At 32.6% G+C, this 18,809-nt stretch overlaps 1 protein-coding gene across 1 annotated transcript in view; it reads right to left on the bottom strand.

Annotated features, from left to right (window-relative positions):
* LOC134691303 (uncharacterized) overlaps window positions 1-18,809 on the bottom strand; it is a 259,838-nt gene that overhangs the window by 21,391 nt on the left and 219,638 nt on the right. The window lies entirely within an intron of this gene.

Genomic DNA, 18,809 nt, shown 5'->3' with positions numbered 1-18,809 from the left:
AACGAGATAAATTGCATCTTGGGACAGAAAGGTCTGGTGTGTGTGGTAAAATTCTTCATCACCTGCAAAATCCCATAATAAAAAGTTGACATACTCCTCTTTGTCATGTAAATCAATTTTAGATTTGTCCATCATGGCTTTGATATCCATATGTGCTTTTGATAATAGTAGGTTTTCTTGCTCTTGATTGGTTATTTTAGATTTAGTGGTTACTGGAGGTTCAACTTGAGTGACTACTGGAGATTTTATTTTTTCACTCTGTTGAGAAAAAAATGTTGAATCATTTGATTCATCAACACGTCTGTACAAATTGGTTATGAGGGTATTGTCTTTAACCATTTCATGAGTTCCGTCTGAATGTTTAACTTCAGTGTCTTCTGGGGTTTTTTCAGTATAGACAGTGGCTACTTGGCTTTCGATTTGAGAGTCGTCTTGTGTTTCTTCTTTACAATCAGCGTCTACTGGATGTTTTAGTTTTGTAGGCTGAGAAGTTGATAAAGGTACCTTTGATTCATCAAAACCTGTCGGTGAAGTGTTGTCGTTAAAGGTATTGTGGGCTGCTTTTTCAATGCTGGCTAAGCTATGCGTATTGGCTAGTTTTTCTTCGTATGGTTTTAATAATCTCGCATTAAGTTCAGTTTCTTTATAGTTACCTATAATAAAAACAAATTTAACTGCTATATGTTTCCCTTAAAACGTGTTAAAACAGATATGAGATGGATTATTAGTAAACAAAGATTAAAAGAAATATGTGTCTGATGACACCAATAGGCCCGAGAACACAGTTATTTCGTAGTACATTTCTTTAAGACACTAAATTCAAATTAAAATAATCCCTCCTTCTCTATTTAAAAAATAATTTTATAGTGTAGTGTTCTACTACAAATGTACTATTGGAACACATAATACCAAAATTACAGAAACTTCTACCAGCTATCTCAAAATATTGACAATTCTGTGTTAAGGTAGATAGGGTGTCTTCCTCCATCTTGGATTTTGAAATACTAGAAAACAAGGTCTAGATCGTTGATGAAATGTGCAAATTTTTATAGTAGTAGGTAATTCATGTGTAAGAATTTATTTTCATTATAATATAGAAAATGCCATGTTTGATCATATTTATGATTGTATTTTACAAAAATAAGAATTCTTTTGTTTGATTCAATTTTTTCCAACTTTGTCAAATAAGGGGAGGCAACTCAAATGCAAGGGCAGATAATTCAGATAGTGTTACTTTTACAATAGAATGTGTTAGGAATTTACCCATTTTTACATGTAGCAAGAAAACGAGTCCGGTGACCCCATTTTTTTCTTTTTCTTGTCTGAAAGCATAATATTGAAGCTATCTTTTCATATCTTATCTCAAAATTCTATGGTGTGGTTTGCGTTTTATGGCGAAAAAATGGGTTATCCATGCATAATCTATACAAAATCTTGACAATTTTGAACAACCTGTAGCGTGAAAATAAGTCCAGTGACCCATTATTTTTATTAATGTTTTTAAACAAGCAGGATATGAACTACATTTTGGCAAATTATTAAAAGATTCTATGGATTATAATTTAGACACCCCATCTACCTTAAGATTCAGCACCCAATTTTTTTTAACATATTATAATCCACCTACTTATTATTGCATGCATTAAATACTAAGAAACAAATTGGGACAATTTATAAAACAAATAATTATACATTGTTCACACTAGGGAATTTATTCGTAGACAACGAAAACCAAAGGTTAATAACTGTGTCCTTGAACCTAGTAGGGCAGAAAAACTTGAACAATCTTAATAAAACTTAACATAACATACACTTAGGGAATTATGAGATAGTTGGCCAAATTTTGTGGAATTATATTATAGGGTCAATTTAGTATCGACATGTAGATGGGGTTTTTTTACGTTTAAATAAAATATTTTCATTTGTCAAAATGTAGGCCTAAACAATTTAAATATTGCAAAAATTAGCTTTTTAAATGCTTTTGAGTATTATATATTAAGTATTATAAGCATCTGAACACTTATTTTCTACATCAGATTTATAACAATTTTTCCAAAGTCAAATTTATATGAGCCTTTGCCTGTAAATAGAGCTATTCGAATTAAGGGAAGTCTTACATAAACATGCATTTTTTTCAACCAATTTGAAGATTTTAAGGTTTTTAACCATCAATTATTCTTTCATATATATTTAATGTACTTTAAATGTAGATATGAGATGAGAACATGTTAATGTAATGTGAAAAAATATCCTTTGTACTAGATGACCCTGCTGATCTGGAGACTCAACCTAGCGACCAATTCCAATTTATTAATGTAAATACATATAAGATAATATACAGTATGTTTACGGAATAAAAATTGTTCATTAACAAGAAGTGTATTAATAATAGACATATACAGAATTACAGCACACATCATACATCTAACACAGGCTTTATTCAGATGTTTACTTTTTACTTTTTCGAATTTCTGGCACTTTTGCTTTGATAGATACATTGTACTATATTTGTTTTACTCATTGATATCAATATGCCGGCATTTAGTAAGCAAGCTAGTCAAGCTGGCTACTTTGACCTATAATTGTTTACTTTTTATACATTGTGACTTGGATGGAGAGTTGGGTCACTGGCACTCATACCACCTCTTTTTAATTATAGTCATTGCATTAAGCTACAGACGTCATTGATGTTATAGTGTCCCACTTTCACTTCACATGCTGGACATCTCTTGTCATTTAAACGTTAAAAAACAAATTATACCGTACTGTTCTCTATAATTTCTTTTTGACAGAACGTTTTTTTTTCATAATGGGATGTTGTTGTTTTCAAACATACCGCATTCTTATCTTTGACATGTTGATTCTCATTGCTCACTTAAGGTGGTCTTGTTTGTTAACATGCTTGTTCACAAGAAGCACAGGAAGACATGTTATCCTACATTATTTGTACTCCGAGTTGAGGAGTCTTTGCTCTTACTTCTTAATGCTCTATGCTTATCAGAGAAACAGCAAATACAAATTTTGAAGTCTTTGATTTGATGAGGCCAGTGTTCGAGCCTATTACCTTTCGCACTTGAGGAGAACAAGCTCCATGAGACCACAAAAGCGGTTTCCTAAAATTGGCCAACATTTGGAACTGATATGCACAAAGTTTAAAATGAGTAATCTACTTTTATCAAACAATAATGGATGGTGGGTAGTGCTATACATTTTAAGCATTTTCAAATAGAGATGCTGACTTAATAAATCTGAACTTGAAATTAGTCTTCATTTTGATTCAGGTTGAAAACTTACATCCATATGTGAAAATTAATTATATATATCAAAACAGCTCTGGTCTTTAAAATGATATAATGGCTATTTCATACATGTAAACCTGTCTGAGACAAAGAGGTCAGAGATGTAAAACATCCCGTCCCTAGGATTTTCATGGCATTCCATCTATGCCATCCATTTTTCATGGAAAAAGGATGGAAACGATGTAAAATTTGATGAAATTCCATGAAATTCATGGCAAATATTTTCCATGGCAAAAATTGCCATCGTTTTCATATTTGCCATGAAAGAAATTCCATGGAAAGGATGAAAATCTATGGCAATCGATGGCAAAGTTTGGACTTTATCTTTTTTGGGAGATGGAAACGATGCCAAATTTGGACTTTGAAATTTTTAAGGAAGGCAAACGATGGAAAAGCAGCACTTAGAATTTTTGTAAGATGAAAACGAAGGCAAATTGGACTTAGAATATTTTCAAAGAAAATCGACTTAGAATATTGTGATGATTTGAAACATAAAAAGTTATTGAAAACATTATCAAAAAAATACTCTGCAGGGTGCAGCTTGATACGACAGCTGTGGTCGTACCCTGAACAGTTAATGCAAGTATAGACACAACATTCAAGCTTGATACAGTTCTAAATTTGGATTGCCATTAAATATTTGACACAAATTTAGTTTTAATGGTCCAATATTCAAAATTTAAATACATGGTCAGATTCAGCAGTTCAAAGAACCCCTTTATATATTCAAATTTTGTTGAAATCAAACAAACAAAAAGTTTTATTTTGACCTAAAGGTGGACCAATTCGAAAACGGGACCCAAAGTAAAAAATATGAATACACAGTTAGATTGTGCATATCAAAGAACCTTTAGGAATAAATTTTTGATGAAATCAAGCACAACTTAATTTGGGAAGCTTTAGACCTCCTCAATGTAAACCAATTTGATAACAGGGTTAAAAAAATCAAAAATCGAAATAAATGGTTAGATATATATCAGCATATCAAAGAACTCCTTATATTTAATTTTGTTGAATGCAAACAAAACATTTTAATTTTGGAAGTTAAGGTGGTCACAATAAACCAACTTAAAAACTTGGCCAATAATCAAAAATCTAAATACATGTTAAGATTCAGCATATCAAAAAACACCAAGAAATTAAATTTTTGTTATAATCAATGTCAGTTTAATTTTGGACCCTTGGCACTTTAATGTGGACCAACTGAAAAACAGGACTCAAAATCAAAAATCTAAATATACAGTTAGATTTGGCATATCAAAGAACCCTAAGAATTCAATTTTTAATGAAATCATACTTAGTTTTATTTTGGACCCTTGGACCTTAACGTAGACCAATTTGAAAACGAGACCAAAAATTGAAAATTTAAATACACTGTTTGGCATATCAAAGAACTCCAACAATTCACCAATAACTTTTGATGAAATTAAACAAAGTTTAATTTTGGACCCTTTGGACCTAAATGTGAACCAATTTAAAAACGGGGCCCAAATTCCAAACACTTAATACATGGTAACACTCAGCATATTAAAGAAGAACCCCAAGAATTCAAGAACGAAAACCCCTTGAAATGGTCAAGAAATAAGCAACCAATACAAAGTATTAGAAAAGTATTGTTTGTGGCCCCTTATTCCTTAACTGTTGGACCATAACCAATTAAATCAATTCCAATCTTCCTTTTGTGGTTTCAAACCTTGTGTATAAATTTCACTTAAACTTAAGATACTGATAAGTGTCTTCAAGTGTGTATGGGGAAAAGAGGGGGGGAATCATAAGGTACCAAATTTCATTGGAAAAAGAAATAAAATGCATTAAATTTTTTCACATATTAGTATATTTTATTAATTTTGCATAAAAATAACGTAAAGAGTTTTCAAATGGTTGAATAAAGATCGCAATTTATGTTATTAATATTTTCGCGGGATTTGAACAGGAAGTTAGATTGCCCATGCGCATTACTTAAACTCGCGCCTTTCCGGTTTTCAAAGAGATAGAACAACAAAGGACGAAGTCGAGGAGAAACTTGCCGTTTATCAAGTATCATTATGGTATGTCGATATTTCTATGTGGCTATCACTGTTTTTCATATAGATATAGGAAGATGTGGTGTGAGTGCCAATGAGACAACTCTCCATCCAAATAACAATTTAAAAATTAAACCATTATAAGTTAAAGTACGGCCTTCAACACGGAGCCTTGGCTCACACCGAACAACAAGCTATAAAGGGCCCCAAAATTACTAGTGTAAAACCATTCAAACGGGAAAACCAACGGTCTAATCTATATAAACAAAACGAGAAACGAGAAACACCTATACATTACATAAACAAACGACAACTACTGTACATCAGATTCCTGACTTAGGACAGGTGCAAACATTTGCAGCGGGATTAAACGTTTTAATGGGCCCAAACCTTCTCCCTTTTTCTTAAACAATAGCATAACATCACAACATATAAAAACATACGATAAAATATCAATTAGCAGACTTAACTCAATCAAAAAACGTATGATTACACAAAGAACGAATAATGTATGAATCGTATCTAGAAACTCCAAATAGGTATCAAAAGTGCACAAACAGAGAAAAATATAACGTCAACATTGACAGTCATTGTATCCCTGATCTGAAGTTTGAACACATGGAAGGGCCACAGTGAACAATATATATTATCATATATAATTTCTTCCAAATATACTTTTTTTAAGAACATTAAATGTTAGAAGCATGTTCATTTTCACTGTGGGTAAACGAGTTTAAAAATTCAATTAGGATAAAAAAAAATAATAAAAAAAACAGGGGGGGGGGGGTTCACTAGCGTTTACACTAATTTACAGTCAATAGTCATTACTGTGATCAGGTATATTTCCTGACATGTAAAATAATGATATGCGTCTTTATTTAGTTTACTTTAAGGCTTGGTGAACTACAGCGTAATTGTTAAGTGAAACTCATATGATATTGATAAGATTTTTTTCTGGAAGGTATCAATCATCATGATCATGATAAGAAAGTATCTTAGTATTTACATAAAATTTTCAATGAAATTTTACAGGCCAATTGTCGAACAGAATATCAAAAATAGCGGCTTTCAACAGTTAGTGAATGTACCATTCCCACAAGTAGCAGAAACTATATGGATACACCAAAGAAAGAGAATTGGAGAGAAGCCTGTGTCAAACAAGAAAAATGACAGCAATATGTACTTATCATCACAATGAAAAAATATTATAGGTCAATGGCACTTGCTTTTACAATAAGGGTAAATATGCATTCATCTACTGGTAGTAGAAAGACGGTGACTGACGTTTTATTATGTTAGACCAAATCAAAATGTTGATGGACATGAAACTAAATCGGAAAATATAAAACCAACAATACAAACTTATAAAATATCTACAATCAACTGCTTCTTTTGTGGTCAATAATAGTCACTCTCACCACAATTAATACTTTATGTTAATAATACAATGTAACTATAAATAGAGGAATATGTGGAAATGTTACCAATGCATCAAGAGATATGGGTATAGAAAGCTATATAAACTTTTAATTATAATTTGCACTTCAATGCATGACTGGTGACCTTCCAACAGCTATCATGTCAGTGACATGATAGCTGTTGGAAGGTCACGCTTTCTGAGCATCTACATGTGGGTCTTACAAAGATTTCAATTTTTTTTTAATTAATTATCACACATTATCTCTTGATAAAAGTACCAAAGACCAGTGGTTCAAAATATCAAACACATTTTTGGTTAATTTTAATACACTAGTACATGTATATATATATGATATTTTTCAGAATAAAAAAATAATAGGGTAACTTGTTTTTTAGGCATCATACAAAAGAAATGGAAAGTTTTCCACCAGGTCATCAGCTATCTGCCGAAGCCAAGTAAGGAACACAAGACAAGATAGACGACAGATAGCAATAATGAACTTTGAACATTTCAATGTTTTAAAACTTTACAATTAAACATAGTTAATTTTAATAGTTTTTATTATTTTAATCTATTTTGCCAGCAATATATGGCAATGAAATTTAAAAGGTGTAGCATTATTGTGAAAGTAATCAGGTTAATTCAAACTGCTGAGAACTCCTGCAGATAATTACTTTCCCGGTGTCCTAGTTTGAATAGAATATATTATTCACCTATACAGAATTACATCATACAAGGTAATAGTATCTGCATGTCCATTTGAGAGTGAATACAGGGAAATGCCATGGATGCAATACTTTCCATGGCAATCTTTAATTGTAGCCATCGTTTTCATGTCAACCTGACATCGTTTTCATGTCAACCGGCCATCGATGCCATACTTTCCATGGAAATCTTTAGTTGTAGCCATCGTTTTCATGTCAACCTGCCTTCGATGCCACACTTTCCATGAAAATTATGGCAATTTGCCATTGCTGCAATGCTTTTCATCCTTCAATGGTTGTCATGAATTTCATGGCAACGATTGAAATACTGAGTAAACAATTCTTGACACTCTTTTTTTTCGATGCAATGCATGAAAAAGCTCGTTTCAATACTCTATCGTTTTCATGGCAAAAAGTTTGCAATGTAAATTCCATGGAATGCCATGAAAATCCAAGGGACGGGATCTTAAATATTTTTATACCAGACATGCCATACCTTCTAATTTATTCCAAATGCTATCACCAAATTGTGCTTTACATTTTATCACATGAATTTCTATTCCATTTGTGCTTGCGACATCTGCATTATTTCTTCCCAACAATCTTTTAAAAAAGGATGTGGGTCCACCATCTTTCTTTCCTTCTTTGAATAACCTGTTAACCAATGAAGTCTTACCCGCACCTTTCTTCCCAACTATTACTAAACGTATGTCTCTTTTTTTCTCAAATCCTGACTCGAGTAATTTGAGGTACAAAAGAACAGATCTTTTGTCAGCCATTAATTCTATTTCAGTTGGAACTTTATTATCTACAAAGATATGATAAAGAGCTATTTTCATTAATTAGAACATTATTCTTTTATTTATTTGAAATTATATGTTATCAATGTAGGAAACTATCAAACATTTCGTTTAAAGTAAAGTAAATATGCTCAAACGCTTATAAAGCGAGACTGTCGTGAGTTGAAATTTTTTGCTCCGTGCTTGAGGACTTACTGTGGATTTTAAACAGGGAACAAAAGGTAGAATGCCTACGACATCTATGATGCCTTATTGTTACAAAATCATAACCAAAGTTGAAGCGTCCCAATGATCAAATTAATATCTAAACAGGGGACGGTTCCGTAACGGTAATGAAATAAAATGTGTAACAAATAGACAGCTGTTAATCGTTACACAATAGTGTTTGACAACAATTTAGAACAATTTTAGTGAAATCATCTTTGTATCAATCGTTTCAAGTCTAATAATAAAATAAAGAACATACCTTTAATCCTTAGTACAGCAGTCTGTAAAATAAGTAGTAAATATTGTGAGTATATAAGAAAACTTGTAGAAATGTTAGATATACAATATAAAACCATAAAACATAGTCTGCATAACCAATTATGGAAAACAAATTGACTGTAATTGATTGAATTTTCATGTTAAATGCTACTTTCTGTATAACTATAGGCTAATTCTTGCGTGCCAACTTTTATTAGGTGAGGAAGCCAAAGTACACAAAAAGAACAACATTAATTTGCCAAGAAAACTGACAGAAGTTTGACATCCACTAGATCAATGTAGATCATGACTAAGGGGACGGGGTCACATTATATCATAGACACTAACCAATAAGGGTATACAGTTTAAGTAGACCTCACAACCTCATTTTATAAAATACAAGCCAGTACGATGCTCATTTGCCTATATGTTGTGCAAACGACCATTTATCATTATTATAGTTTATTATCATAAAACCATGCAAGTACAAAGGTTACAGAGAAGTTAAAAAAATAATATGCATAATAACAAAAATAAAAATGCATTAAAAATGCGTAAAAAATTTCGGATGAGATAACATATAAAAGAATATATATATACTTATACAGTCAAATGTGAAAGCTAAAATTGTATACAAAAATACTTTTTGTGTATAAGGCCACACCAATTAAGTTTCTTGTTCTACGTATTTTTGGACTCCAAAATTTGGGGCGAGCGAGCGATTTGAAAATTTTAATAAAAAAAAAATTATTTTGCAAATTTTTGAGGCGAAGTCTGAAAAGTAAAGGCGAGCGATTATAAATTTTTTTTGTAAACATATAATAGTAGGTTTTGACAATATTAAAACTTGATTTGTCACTTGTACTTTGACATTTCTTTAATTTCTGAAGTATTTTTTCCATGTTCACCAAGAAATAATTAAATCTGGACTATGTATGTGTGACTGACATTGAGACAATTTTCCATCCAAGTCATAAACAGTTTTGGGGCAACCCCTTAATGTTATAAATATCCCTTTTACATGTTTTAGGAGGGATCAATATAAGTTATAATACATTTGGTTGTACGAAAGGGCCCATATTTTCTCAAAGAACTATACATCTATCTGGTATTAAATGGTCAACACATGTCCAAGAATTTTGTAATATTCCTGGACTTTAACCATGTTAACACATTTACTTTTACAAGTTTACTATTATTCAAAATAAGTGGACCACTATTGTAGCATGTTTAGAAAAATTTGTTTAAAATATGATGTAACTCTCCTCATTTTGAGTACAAAATTCTAAGTTTTCAAGGTTTTGTATAGAAGAACTATACAAATCCTTGGTATTTCTATTTTCTTTTCTACATCAGTAAAATGATCTTTGTCTAAGGGTTGTTCTCAACCTGATAATAACAAACACAGGTCAAAGTACGGTCTTTTACACAGGGCTTTGATACAGGCCAAACAGCAAGCTATAAAATACCCCAAAATTATTAGCGTACACAATTCGAACAGGAAAATCAACGATCTAATTTATATATCGAAACGGGAAAATACCAACAACATCAACAAACGATAACTGCTGAACGACAGGCCTCTGAATCAATCAACACAGGTGCATAAACATGCAGCAGTTATGGATAGTTTTGTTTCGCCAGCATACAATATCATTGCAGTTGAAGGCAAATCCTTCAGAAGTTCTTTGTACTTTATTCTAACAACAAACATTTTTTGATAGGGAATATAAGTAAGGGGAAAGAAACAAGTTTTTTGTTCTTTCCATGTATTTCCGCTGTTATAAATTTATATCGAAGCACTCCCACTTTGGATAAATAGGTTTCATGCTGAAACAAATATTCTCACAGATTTACAGTGTGGTGGGGTGCTTTTATGTTTTAAATTGTTATATACAGGTTAGACTGTGTTTTTAAAAACAAATGTTGATATCTTTTTATAATATTTACAAACAAAAAAAAACGGTGCGGGAAATGGACATGATTACTTTTCCGGATGCGGGAAGCGGGAATATAAATTTAAAAAAAAAAAATCTGTTTTGAAAAAAAGAGGTGCGGGCGGGTCCGTCGAACATGGAATCAAATTGGTGTGGCCTAAGTATGATAAATAAATTATGCTTGTTAGGAAGGAGTAAGCTTAGTATTAATACATCATATAAAATTGCAGAGATTTCTTATTGTCTTTGGTTGTTTTGAAAATAAACAGTGTGTTAAATTTGATAATGTGTCTGAGTATTAGATTAAGGAAGATGTGGTGTTAGTGCCAATGAGACAACTGAGTATTAGCTCATTTGGAATAAATCTTCTTCTTTCATCTTTTTCAATGTTATGCAATCTCCATTTTTCTATTGGCAGTGAATGATTTGATGTTCGGAAATTACAAAGTTTATATAAATCTCGGCCCTTTATGATGTTGAAATAATTCTCAAATTCAAAATGTTCTTAAAGCGTCTATACATATTATACCCGCTATATGGAACAGTGTTTACTTTCACTGCTGGTAATCCATTGAATACCAGTATTTTCGATCTTGTAAAAGGTGTAAAAACTACAATTGATTAGTTAGGAAACAGGCGGACATTTGATATACTAATTAGGTTGTAAATTTATTTTTATAACTTTGACACTAATTAATAAAGATAATAAAGAACAGAGTATCAATGTCCTCCGTGTTGCACATATTTCATATTTCTAAAACTCTTTTTTTTTAAAGTCGATCGTCCACCATTATAGAATGTGTCTGAGATATTGCTGATAGTAAACTATAGAATAAGTTTCATAAAAATCTTACAAGAATTATACCTGTGAGAGCGTTAACGAAGCCCTTTTCCATAAATTTGATATTTCCAAGGATTGATTTTCCATATAATATTATGTCTTGTGATCATGTGTCCATAAGTATAAATAACAGATAAAAATCGGATTCAATCTTAAAAAATCCGTTTTATTCATAAGAAAAAAGACAATTTTATACCCATTTGAATTGCCCGCGTATTTTTTACTCTTGGATGATCTCCCTTTACCTACTACGTCATACGTGTTATCGGCGTTTGACATTGACAGAAGTTGAAATTAATTGAGCGTGTATGAATTGAAATCTATATTTAGTATGGTGTATTGTGTTGCATTTAACTGCAAAACTGGGTCAGGTCAAGGAGTAGGATTATTTGAGTTTCCGAAAGATGATAGACGACGTAAACAATGGACAATCAAAGTGAAACGGAAGAAGAACTTTCAGCCATTCAACACATCCGGATTGTGCGCTAAACATTTTAGCAATGATCAGTTTGTGGTAAATCCACTATTTGCAGCTTCAATTGGATACAAATTTTTAAAAATACAGTTAAAATCAGACGCAGTGCCGACTATTTTTGACTTTTCTTCCCCCAAAAAGCTACATGACACAACACTGTCAGTGTCAGCAGAAGATAAAAGAGAAAGAATGTTCGGCAATCGGGAGCGGTCAGAAAGAGAAAAAGAATAGAGGTATTTTAATTTTTACATTATCTTTTTTAATTTTTCATTACTCGCAAAAAAATTCATTTTCAAACAATTTTTAATTTATAATGAAATTTGTGAAAGGGCAGTGGTGGATCAGGGGGGGGGGGGGGGTTGACCCCCCTTTTTAGGCGATCAATGCATTTGAATGGGGACATATGGTTTGACCCTCCCCCTTTCGTCCTAGGTTGGGCACCCTGCCTCTTTTTAAAATGGCATGATCCACCCCTGTCAGAAGGGGTCATCTATTTATTTTTTTAAGGGTGGGTTTGGAAGTTGGTGGGGGCGTGTCCCTTGGATGAAGAATTTTGTTCAGGATTTTTTTTTCGTTTGTAACCCTGGACTGGTTGTTTTTTTTCATACATTGTCAGTCATCTTTGCAAAGTTGAGGTTCCTCATCCGGATTTTTTTGGATCTTTTTCTGTTCTTTCTTTTTAAAATTTTATCTGAGCCCCTCCCCTGGAATATCAATTGGTACAATGTACAATGTAGCTCCCTATGTCTGTTTTTAGCGTTGTGATATATCTTATCTCATTGTCAGTCAGGGGTACTACTTGTACAAGTGTATTTTATTTATTTGAAGAAGTAAAAAAAAAAATAAACATATAAGTAAATTTGTAGGATACTTATACAAGTGAATTTTATTTACTTGTATAGGTAAAAAAAATTGACTTAGTTATGTCCCTTGCAGCAATCAGATTTTTTTACTTGTATAGGTAAAAAAATCATCCTTTCTTCTTTTCTTGAATTCTGAAGATTTTTTTGCTCTAATAGAATTTTAAATTGTGTACCCTTTGCAGATGTCTTTACTAATCATTTAAGTGTAATTTCATGGACAATGAAAGTCCCATTTGGCTGTTATCTTCTTAACACTGCTCATTTACAAGCCCCAAAGGAGCAATTTTTGATTGCCTTGCGCAAATATACAAGATCTTTGCTCAATCAGTTTCTTTGATGAATTAATAAGATGAAACATTGAACTGTAATGAAAAAATTTCAGCAAACCTGGAAAAAATCATTAAAGCCATGATTTTACATCTCAAAATTTTTGTGGGATTGTAAGAAAAATTTACTTATACAAGTAAATTTTTCAGAAAATTAAGGGGAGATTATTGAAACATTATTTTTTTACTTATATGTGTATATTTTTTTTCACTTCTTCAAGTAAATAAATTACACTTGTACAAGTTGGTCGGACACCATTATAGAACTTGTTTGAGATATTGCTCATATTAACCTATACATGCTATAGAAGAAGTTTTATTAAAATCTGGCAAGAATTGTACCTGTGAAACTGCTAAAATGACCAAAAAGGACAGACAGACGCCAGTATTTCCATGTCACCTGAAGCACATTGCGCAGGGGACACACATACCCGACTGAGTATCTAACAATTAAATATTTTGACACTTTTGAATAAGATATACAGTTTAAGACCTGGCAACATCATTTTATAAAAGACAAGTGAGTACAATGCCCATTTGCATTTATGTTGTAAAAGCTACCATTGTATCGTTATTTACCTGCTGACAAAAAAAGATCATTCAAAAAACGCTTTAACTATTTAAAATTAACAAAGGTATGCATACATTTTCCGCTATTTTCATTTATCCGCCTAAAAAGGCGAAAATAAACACCCTGCGAAAATAACCCGCTATATGGAACATAACAGTGTGAAGTTTCACTGCTAGTTAGGGTATCATCTACCTAACAGACTGCGTCAACTACCACTACTGGTTAATGGTATCATCTACCTAGCAGACTTTGTTTAGAAATTAGTACCACTACTGGTTATGGAATAATCTACCTAACAGACAGTGTTTAGTACCACTACTGGCAATGGTATCATCTTCTTAACAAACAGTGTTTAGTACCACTACTCGAAATGGTATCATCTACCTAACAGACAGTGTTCAGTACCATCACTGGTAAGGGTATCACATACCTAACATACAGTGTTTATTACCAATACTGGTAATGGTATCGTCTTCCTAACAGATCGTGTTTAGTACCACTGCTGGCAAGGGTATCATCTACCTAACAGACAGTGTTTAGTACCACTACTGGTAATGGTATCATCTACCTAACAGACTGTGTTTAGTACCAATACTGGTAATGGTATCGTCTTCCTAACAGATCGTGTTTAGTACCACTGCTGGCAAGGGTATCATCTACCTAACAGACAGTGTTTAGTACCACTACTGGTAATGGTATCATCTACCTAACATACAGTGTTAAGTACCACTACTGGTAAGGGTATCATCTACCTAACAGACTGTGTTTAGTGCTACTGTTGGTAATGTGAGCATCAAACTGACAGACTGTATTTAGTGCCACTGCTGGTAATGATATCATCTACCTACCATACAGTGCTTAGTACCACTCCTGGTAAGGGTATCATCTACCTAACAGACAGTGTTTAGTACCACTACTGATAATGGTATCATCTACCTAACAGACAGTGCTTAGTGCCACTACTTGTAATGGTATCATCTACCTAACAGATAGTGTTTAGTACCACAGCTGGTAATGGTATTATCTACCTAACAGACAGTGCTTAGTGCCACTACTTGTAATGGTATCATCTACCTTACATACAGTGTTTAGTACCACTACTGATAATGGTATCATCTACCTAACAGACAGTGCTTAGTGCCACTACTTGTAATGGTATCATCTACCTAACAGATAGTGTTTAGTACCACAGCTGGTAATGGTATCATCTACCTAACATACAGTGTTTAGTGCCACTACTGGTAAGGGTATCATCTATCTAACAAATAGTGTTTAGTATCACTGCTGGTAATGGTATCATCTACCTAACATACAGTGTTAAGTACCACTGTTGGTAAGGGTATCAACTATCTAACAGACTGTGTTTAGTACCACTTTTGGTACGGGTATCATCTACCTAACATACTGTGTTTAGTATCACTGCTGGTAAGGCCCCCATCTTCTTGACAATATGAAGTACCAATGTAGGTAAGGGTATTATATACTGTATAGCGGGTTTTTTTCACGGGTGTAAAACATCTTCATCAAGGGGCAACCATGTATACGAACGGTTTTGGCGGATTCATAATTCTCCATTCAATATTTTGACTGAAAAGGTTGCAGTTAAAAATGTCAATCAAACAATTGACCATTGTCAATGATTGTTGTGATTTAATTGTTGTTTTTTTTGGTTTTATTCACTTTAATGACACCTTAGTTATTGATTATATCTTGATGCAGTTAATCAAAAGAATACCAGTATCTTCAATATTTGTCACAGGTGTACAAACTACAGTTGCTTAGTTTCGAAATTAAGCGGACCTTTGATGTACTAACTAGGTTGTAAAATTATTTAGAAATTTGGCACTAATTAACATGATTAATAAAGATATAAAAGAACAGAGTTCCTATGTCCCCCGCGTTGCACATACTTTACATTTTCAAGGGTCATATCTATGTTTAAAAAAGTCTATCGTCCACCCTTATAGAATTTGTCTGAGATATTGCTGATTGTAACTTAAAGTATAAGTTTGATAAATATCTGGCACTAACGAAGCCATTTTCCATAAATTTAATATTTCCAAATGGCATAACTCTTTTAAAAAAAGTCAATCATTAATAAATATTGCTGATATTAACCTATAGTATAAGTTTTATAAAAATCTGTCAAGAATTGTTCCCATGAGAATACTGACGAGGCCATCTATCATAAATTTAATATTTCCAAGAGGCATACACTCTTTATAAAAAGTCGATTGTCCACAATTATATAACTTTTCTGAGATAGTGTTGATATGTACCTATTGTATAAGTTTTATAAAAAAATCTGGCAAAAATTATACCCGGGAGAGCACTTAGGAGGCCATTTATCATGAATTTAATATTTCCAAGAGACATAACTCTTTTAAAAAAAGTTGATCGGACACCATTATAGAACTTGTCCGAGATACTACTGATATTAACCTATAGTATAAGTTTTTATTAAAATCTGGCAATAATGGTACCCGTAAGAGCGCTAACAAGGCCATTTTCAATAAATTTAATATTTCCATGGGGCATAACTCTTTTAAACAAGAGGCTCTCAAGAGCCGGAATCGCTCACCTTAATTCTTTTGGTTAAATCTCTCATCAATGATTATTTTGGCTTTTCAATTTATTTAAATGTTTTTTGGATCGTCCTATTTTCTTCAAAAGCCAAAAAAAATAATCATTTTCTCCTATGTTCTATTTTAGCCATAATAGCTATGTTTCTTGACATACAAGGAAATAAAATATAAAATTTATACTAAATACTCTGAAACTCATTTAGCCTAAGTTTGGCTGAAATTGATACAGCAGTTTCAAAGGAGAAGATTTTTTAAAGTAAGTCAACATGATGAACAAATTGCAAAAAAAGTTCTTAAAGGGCAATAACTCCTTAAGGGGTCAATTGACAATTTTGGTCAAATTGACTTAATTGAAGATCTTACTTTGCTGAACATCATTGCTGTTTACAGTTTATTTCTTTCTATAATTATATTCAAGATAATAAACAAAAACAGCAAAATTTCCTTAAAATTATCAATTCAGGGGCAGCAACCCAACAACAGGTTGTCTGATTCATCTGAAAATTTCAGGGCAGATAGATCTTGACCTGATAAACTATATAACCCCCAGGTCAGATTTGCTCTAAATGCTTTGGTTTTTGAGTTATAAGCCAAAAACTGCATTTGACCCCTATGTTCTATTTTTAGCCATGGCGACCATGTTTGTTGATAGATCATAACTTCGGATACAATTTACAAACTAGATACCCTAACGAACATTCAGTTAAAGTTTGGAAGTATTTGGCCCAGTAGTTTCAGAGGAGAAGAATTTTGTAAAAGATTTTTAAGATTTACGAAAAATGGTTAAAAATTGACTATAAAGAGCAATAACTCCTAAAGGGGTCAACTGACCATTTCTGTCATTTGAATTATTTGTAAATCTTACTTTGCTGAACATTATTGCTGTTTACAGTTTATCTCTATCTATAATAATATTCAAGATAATAACCAAAAACAGCAAAATTTCCTTAAAATTATCAATTCAGGGGCAGCAACCCAACAACAGGTTGTCTGATTCATCTGAAAATTTCAGGGCAGATAGATCTTGACCTGATAAACTATATAACCCCAGGCCAGATTTGCTCTAAATGCTTTGGTTTTTGATTTATAAGCCAAAAACTGCATTTGACCCCTATGTTATATTTTTAGCAATGGCGACCATGTTTGTTGATAGATCATAACTTCGGATACAATTTACAAACAAGATACCATAAGGAACATTCAGTTAAAGTTTGAAAGTATTTTGCCCAGTAGTTTCAGAGGAGAAGATTTTTGTAAAAGATTACTAAGATTTACGAAAAATGGTTAAAAATTGACTATAAAGGGCAATAACTCCTAAAGAAGTCAACTGACCATTTCCGTCATGTTGACTTATTTGTAAATCTTACTTTGCTGAACATTATTCCTGTTTACAGTTTATCTCTATCGATAATAATATTCAAGATAATAACCAAAAACAGCAAAATTTCCTTAAAATTACCAATTCAGGGGCAGCAACCCAACCACGGGTTGTCTGATTCATCTGAAAATTTCAGGGCAGATAGATCTTGACCTGATAAACAATATTAACCCATGTCAGATTTGCTCTAAATGCTTTGGTTTTTGAGTTATAAGCCAAAAACTGCATTTGACCCTATGTTCTATTTTTAGCAATGGCGACCATGTTTGTTGATAGATCAAAACTTCGGATACAATTTATAAATTAGATACCCTAAGGAACATTCAGTTAAAGTTTGAAAGTATTTGGCCCAGTAGTTTCAGAGAAGATTCTTGAAATAGTTTACGACGACAGACGACGGACGACAGACGACAGATGACGACAGACGCCAAGTGATGGCATAAAAATAGTCGATCGGATATCATTATATAACTTGTCGGAGATATTGCTGACATTAACCTATAGTATAAATTTTATAACAAATATGGCAATATTGGTACCAGGAAGAGGGCTTACAAGGCCATTCTCAATAAATTTAATATTTCCAAGAAACATAACTCTTTTCAAAAAAGTTGATTGGACACCATTATAGAACTTGTCCGAGATACTACATATATTTAAAAAAAGTCGATCGGACATCATTATATAACTTTTTCTGAAATATTGCTGATGTTAACCTATAGTATAAGTTTTATAAAAATCTGGCAAGAATTGTACCTGTGAAAGTGCTAACAAGACCAAACGGACGGACAGACGCCTGGTATTTCCATGGTCCCAGCAAAACGTTACGCAGGTGACAAAAATACCCAACAGAGTATCTACCAATTAACTAGACATCACTGAGATGGGAGCCATCTCTGTAGGCCCCACTGTGAATAATGTGTGGTAAAAAATTGTATTTTTACCATTGGACATGGGGTTGTCAACTGAAACCAAAGTTTTTGACCTTGACCTTTGACCTAGGAAGTTGTACATACATTATGACACACCCTCTGGTGTTGGTTAATATACATTTCAAGTATAAACTTTGAAATCAATCCGGTTCTCTAGATATAGAGCAGACACAATTTGTTACAGACGGA

This window comes from Mytilus trossulus, chromosome 11, assembly GCF_036588685.1.
Source record: "Mytilus trossulus isolate FHL-02 chromosome 11, PNRI_Mtr1.1.1.hap1, whole genome shotgun sequence".
NCBI classification, from domain to species: domain Eukaryota; kingdom Metazoa; phylum Mollusca; class Bivalvia; order Mytilida; family Mytilidae; genus Mytilus; species Mytilus trossulus.
The sequence above is the reverse complement of the archived record's forward strand: the minus strand, read 5'-3'. Positions and strand labels throughout refer to the sequence as shown.